This window comes from Marmota marmota, unplaced genomic scaffold (genome assembly GCF_001458135.2).
Source record: "Marmota marmota marmota unplaced genomic scaffold, marMar, whole genome shotgun sequence".
Classification (NCBI taxonomy): domain Eukaryota; kingdom Metazoa; phylum Chordata; class Mammalia; order Rodentia; family Sciuridae; genus Marmota; species Marmota marmota.
Genome location: NW_026000078.1, coordinates 3803383 through 3809333, shown reverse-complemented (window position 1 = coordinate 3809333; position 5951 = coordinate 3803383). Strand labels below are relative to the sequence as shown.

Sequence of the window (5951 nt, the reverse complement as noted above, 5' to 3'; positions counted from 1 at the left end):
ATCCTAATTGCAGGAGTACTAGCTTTAGAAAGGTGATGCTATCACTCTAAGTGATTTTTCTTTCATTAAATTTAAGGAAAATTAGTATAACTTGATTACTTTTCAATAAAAATATGAACAATAGTGTGGAGAAAGGGAGAATAACCTGTTGGTTACATTTTGTTCTACTAAGAGAACTTTAACCATTTAACAGATATAAGCAACTATTTAAATTAATTTACCCTAAAGATATTATCTAAAATGGAAAAAGATGTGGCCAATAAATAAAATTATTTTTAGTGTGAATGAAGACCTTAAGATTTTAAAAAAGCAAGCTAATACATTTAAATGACATTCCAAAATGACATTTTAGCTAAACAAGACCTCTTACTTATAAGCATTTTTATCATAGCATTGGGAAAAAGATAATTATGATAATCTTAAAGGAATATCAAATAAAAAATGAAACAATGTCAGATCTCATTTATTTTAATACTATAATCTCCAATGGTGATATTTTATGCTATACTCTTGACAATTATTGATTAATGCAATATACTGATCATTTAATCTTGATGTGGCTTTGCCCAATAAGGCACCTGCTACCTATGATACCCTGATGCAGATGAAGTACCTGGACATAGTGGTGAATAAAACTCTCAGGTTGTATACAGTTGGTGCCAGAATTGAGAGAATATTTAAGAAAGATATTGAAATCAGTGGAGTATTCATTAGTAAGGGGACGCTGGTGGTGATACCAATCTTTGTTCTACATCGAGACCCAAAGTATTGGCCAGAGCCTGAGGAGTTCCGCCCTGAAAGGTTCAATAAGAACAAGGACAGCATCGATTCTTACGTGTACATGCCCTTTGGAAATGGCCCCTGAAACTGCATTGTCATGAGGTTTGCTCTCATGAACATGAAACTTGCTCTTGTCAATACAGAACTTCTCCTTCCAAATTTGTAAGGAAACACAGATTCCTCTGAAATTAAGCTATTAAGGACTTCTTCAACCTGAAAAGCCTATTATTCTGAAGGTTTTGTACAGAGATGGGGCAATTAGTGGAGGCTGAACTTCCCTAAAAATTTTTGCATGGTTCTTCTTGGAGACTGGGATCCAGAACATCAGAGAAAATTTTTTTTGTGAAGAAAACTCAAAATGAAGATAGACTCTATATTCCTCAGTGGATGAATGATAATAGATGCTGGATCTTTGCTGAACTTGCTCAGTGTCTGTGCAGAGTATTATCTATTTTATGATGGAAAGGAGGTGCCCACCTCAGTGCCAGATGTGAAGACTCAGCCTTCTGGGTCTAATGGACTCTCTCTTCTCACCACCAGTTAGTCCTGGCAGCTTCTCCTGAGCTCTAATCAGAGAATCAACAATTATCACCAAATTTATCAACAATTTTTTAATGAAAATGAGGATTATTGTGGTGGCTTTTGTAGTGACATTGATATATGATGTGTTCTTTGAAATATGCTGTAATAAGTTTTATAATGAGAAAGTCAATAAACATATCCTTATAGAAGTTTTAAAAAATAAAATATACTATGAAGACAACGAGCTAGAGGAAGGCTGCATTCTGAGTTGCTCTATGAATCAAGATTCAAGCAGAGGAAATACTGTTTCTCTGGGAAACAGACCTCACTGCCCACAGATCCCCTGTTCTTTGTCCCAGATTTGTACACCATGATCATCAGCCCTTTGGCAGTGTATCTCCAATTTTTGCATGTAGATCACTCACTGACCACCCCAACTGCCCACCAGTTGCCCGTTTGCCTGCCTCTTGCCTGCCCACTGCCCACCACCCAATGTGCACCCACTGAGCATCTGCCTTTGCCTGCAGACCACCCACAGATCACCTGAGGAGCACCCACTGTCTGCTGCTGACTGGAAGTCCATTGTCAGGGTACCCGCAGGTTTGGTTATACATGTTTGCCACAATCTTGGTACATCATCCAGGGCCTGGATGCCCAGGGCCAAAGGGTCTGCAGGTTTGCTGCCACCACTGCTACCATCTCAGGGCACAGCTGCCTCAGTCTTGGGACACCAGCCAGGACCTAGAGATATATTGTCAGAGTACCTACAGGTCTCGTTGCAACTGACATCCTCCTTTTGGGTGTGCTGGTGGCTGCCATCTGGCCACGCCTTTTCAGGGTTGGTCCTTTATGTGAGCACATCCCTAGTGGTCTTTCTGCAAGTTGGAAAGGCATTGAGCTCTTGGGACTGTAGGAAGGCAGAGCCTGGGGAATCTGAAGCCTGGGTCTGTCGGATTGCAGATGAGACTATGTGGGCCAGTCTGGGCCTGGCAAGACTGTGGAAAGCCATAGATTGAGGGCAGGTCCCTCAAGGGAGCACAAGTTCAAGAAACTGGAGAAAACCAGGCTCTCTACCGCTAGTAAATCCTGAAGTGAACAGGGATGGAAGGGGCTGGCTACAATGGGTGGGACTACCAAACAGAATAAGGATAGAATTTTAAAAGCTGCAAGAGAAAAAAAAATCAAATTACACATATGGGGAAACTAATTCAGATCTCAGCTGATTTCTTAACCCAGACCCTCAATACCAGGAGGTCCTGCAATAACATACATCAAGCTCTGAAAGAAAATGGTTGTCAACCGAGAATCTTATATCCAGCAAAACTAAGCTTCATATTTGAAGATGCAATAAAAACTTTCCATGATAAACAAAAGAATTCATGATGAGAAAATCTGCACTACAGAACATTGTCAGCAAAATACTGCATGAGGGGGGAATAAAAAAAATGAAAATCTGCAAAGGGAAGAACTATATTAGAAGAAAAGTCAATCAAAGAAGAAACTAAGTCAAGTTAAAAACTGAAAGTAAATAAAAATGACTGGGAATACAAATCATATCTCAATAATAACCCTGAAGGTTAATGGCCTAAACCTATCAATCAAAAGACATAGACTGGCAGATTGAATTTTAAAAAGAGACCAAAATATTCTGTCTTCAAGAGACTCACCTCCTAGGAAAAGACATTCACAGACTGAAGGTGAAAGTTTGAGAAAAAGCATATCACTCACAGGGGCCACTTAAACAAGCAGGGGTTTCCATCCTCAGGGAAAAAAAATAACAGAAAAAGTGTACTTCAAGCCAAAATTATTCAGATGGGATAAAGAAGGTCATTTTATAACTGCTTAAGGGAATCATACATCAACAAGACATAATAATTCTTAAATATTTGTGCCCCATACAATGGAGCATATATATGCACATCAAACAAAACTTTCTCAATTTCAAAAATCAAATAGACCACAACACAAAAATACTGGGTGACTTAACATACCTGTCTCACTACTGGATAGTAGTTTTGTTTTTTTCCAAACAAAAACTAAATAAAGAAACTACAGAACTAAATAATACAATCAATAATTTAGACTTACACACAGACACACGTAGTATTTCATCCATCATTGAGCAAGTACACTTAATTCTCAGCAGCACATGGATCCTTCTCTAAAATAGACCACATGTTATGCCACAAAGTAACTCGTAGCAAATACAAAAAAAAAAAAAAAAAATGCTACCCTGTATTCTATCAGATCACAACAGAACAAAACTAGAAATAAACAATAAAATTTAAAAATGGAAGCTACTCCAACACCTGGAGACTAAAAAAAGATGCTATTGAATGATGAACTTAGAGCAGAAGAAATCAGGGGGAAATTAAAAAATACTTATGTAAATGAGAATATCAATACAATATATCAAAATCTCTGGGACACTATGAAAACAATACTAAGATGAAAGTTCATCACATTGAGCTTATTCATTAAAAGGCCAACAAATAAATGACCTAATATTTCATCTCAAGGCCAGAACAAATAAACATCAAATACAGGTGTGGCGGTGCAAACCTGTAATCCCAGTGCCTTGGGAGGCTGAAGCAGGAGGATTGCGAGTTCAAAGCCAGCCTCAGCAAAAGAGAGGCGCTATGCAACTCAGTGAGACCCTTTCTCTAAATAAAATACAAAAAAGGGCTGAGAATGTGGTTCAGTGGTCAAGTGCTCCTGAGTTCAATCTCTGGTATCCCCTCCAAAAAATTCAACACCAAAAGCAGTAGAAGACAGGAAAAATAATTACAATCATGGCTGAAATCAATGAAGTTGATACAAAAGAAATAATTCAAAGAACTGTCAAAACTAAAAGTTGGTTCTTTGAAAAGATGAATAAAATTGGTAAACCCTTAGCTACAGTAACAAAGAAAGATAAAACTCAAATTACTAAAATTCATGATGAAAAGGAAATATCAAAGAGGACACTAATGAAATACAGAAGATAATTAGGAACTATTTTTAAAAATTATATTCTAATAAAATAGAAAACCTCAAAAACATTGACAAATTTCTAGGGACATATGAACTACCCAAACTGAATCAGGAGTACATACACATTTAAACAGATCATTTTCAAGCAATGAAATACAAGACATCATCAAAAGCCTACCATTTAAGAAAAGCCTAGGATCAGATCAATTCTCACCCAAGTTCTACAGACATTCATAAAACAAAAATTAACACCAATATTTCTCAAATTATACCAGAAAATAGAAGAGAGGGAACTCTTCCAAACTCATTATATGAAGCCAGTATCACTCTGATATCAAAACCAAATAAAGACACATTAATGAAAGAAAACTTCAGACTAATAACCCTGATGAACATAGATGCAAAAATTCTCAATAAAATTCTGACAAATCACCTACAAAAACATATTAAAAAGATAATGCACCAGGATCAAATGGGATTCATTTCAGGGATGCAAAATCAGTTCAACATATGGAAATCAATAAATGTAATTCATCACATCAATAGACTTAAAGACAAGAATTATATGATCATCTCAATAGATGCAGAAAAAGCATTTAAAATAATACAGCATCTATTCCTGTTAAAAAAACACTAGACTAACTAGGGGGAAGAGCAACATACCTCAACATTGTAAAAGCTATCTATGCTAAACCCAAGGCCAACATCATTCTAAACAGACAGAAATTGAAAGCATTCCACTGTCAACAAGACAGGAATGGCATCTTTCACCAATTCTTTTCAATGTAGTTCTTGACACTCCAGCCAGAGCAATCAGACAGATGAAAGAAACTAAAGAGATATAAATAGGAAAAGAAGAACTCAAACTATCACTAGTTGATGATGATATGATTCTATATTTAGAAAATGCCACCAGAGAACTTCTAGTACTAATAAACGAATTCAGCAAAGTAGCAGAATATAAAATCAATACTCCAAAATAAAATGCATTTCTATACATCAGTGATGGATCCACCGAAAGATAAATTAGGTAAACTACCACATTCTAAATAGCCTCAAAAAAAAATAAATAAATAAAATACTTGGGAATCAACCTAACAAAAGATGTGAAAGACTTCTATAATGAATACTGCAGAACACTAAAGAAAGAAATTGAAGGAGATCCAACATGGTGGCGGGCGCAGAGAGATCAAGTCTCTGACCTCTTCAGCTGCGCGGGCATAGGGAGTCGTAAACCATCTAAATGCTGTTTGCTCAGGATCACTAGGCAATGCTGAGCTGAAGTGGATCTGGGGCGAACAGTCTGGGCCTCTCAGAACACACACCGAGCCCGGATCGGCTGAATTCAAGCTCCCATTCGCCTGCTACTCACAGACAAACTGCTGTGACTCAGCACTAAGCGATCCTGCTGAAACAACTGGTCGGCCCTTCTGATCCTACGGAGGTTAATGCCAACCGAGCCTTCATAGGCAGTGGCCACTGGATTGAAACGGGGCTTGGGAGAGCCAGTCAGGACCCACCCGTTGCATTGGTCACCCGGCAAAGGGAACGAACTGTCGCCATTTGCATGGGATACCACCATGGCAGAGAACTGACGTCACCAGAATGCAGCAGAGGAGATAACTCCATTGAAACCGGTGGCAACAGGTGTGTAACCCCCTAGCCTTCCCTCTCCA

General features: G+C 37.9%; 1 pseudogene; it reads left to right on the top strand.

The window, feature by feature from the left end:
* Positions 1 to 544: 544 nt before the first annotated feature.
* On the top strand, positions 545 to 1112 carry LOC107156535 (annotated as a pseudogene).
* The last annotated feature ends 4839 nt before the right edge of the window (positions 1113 to 5951 follow it).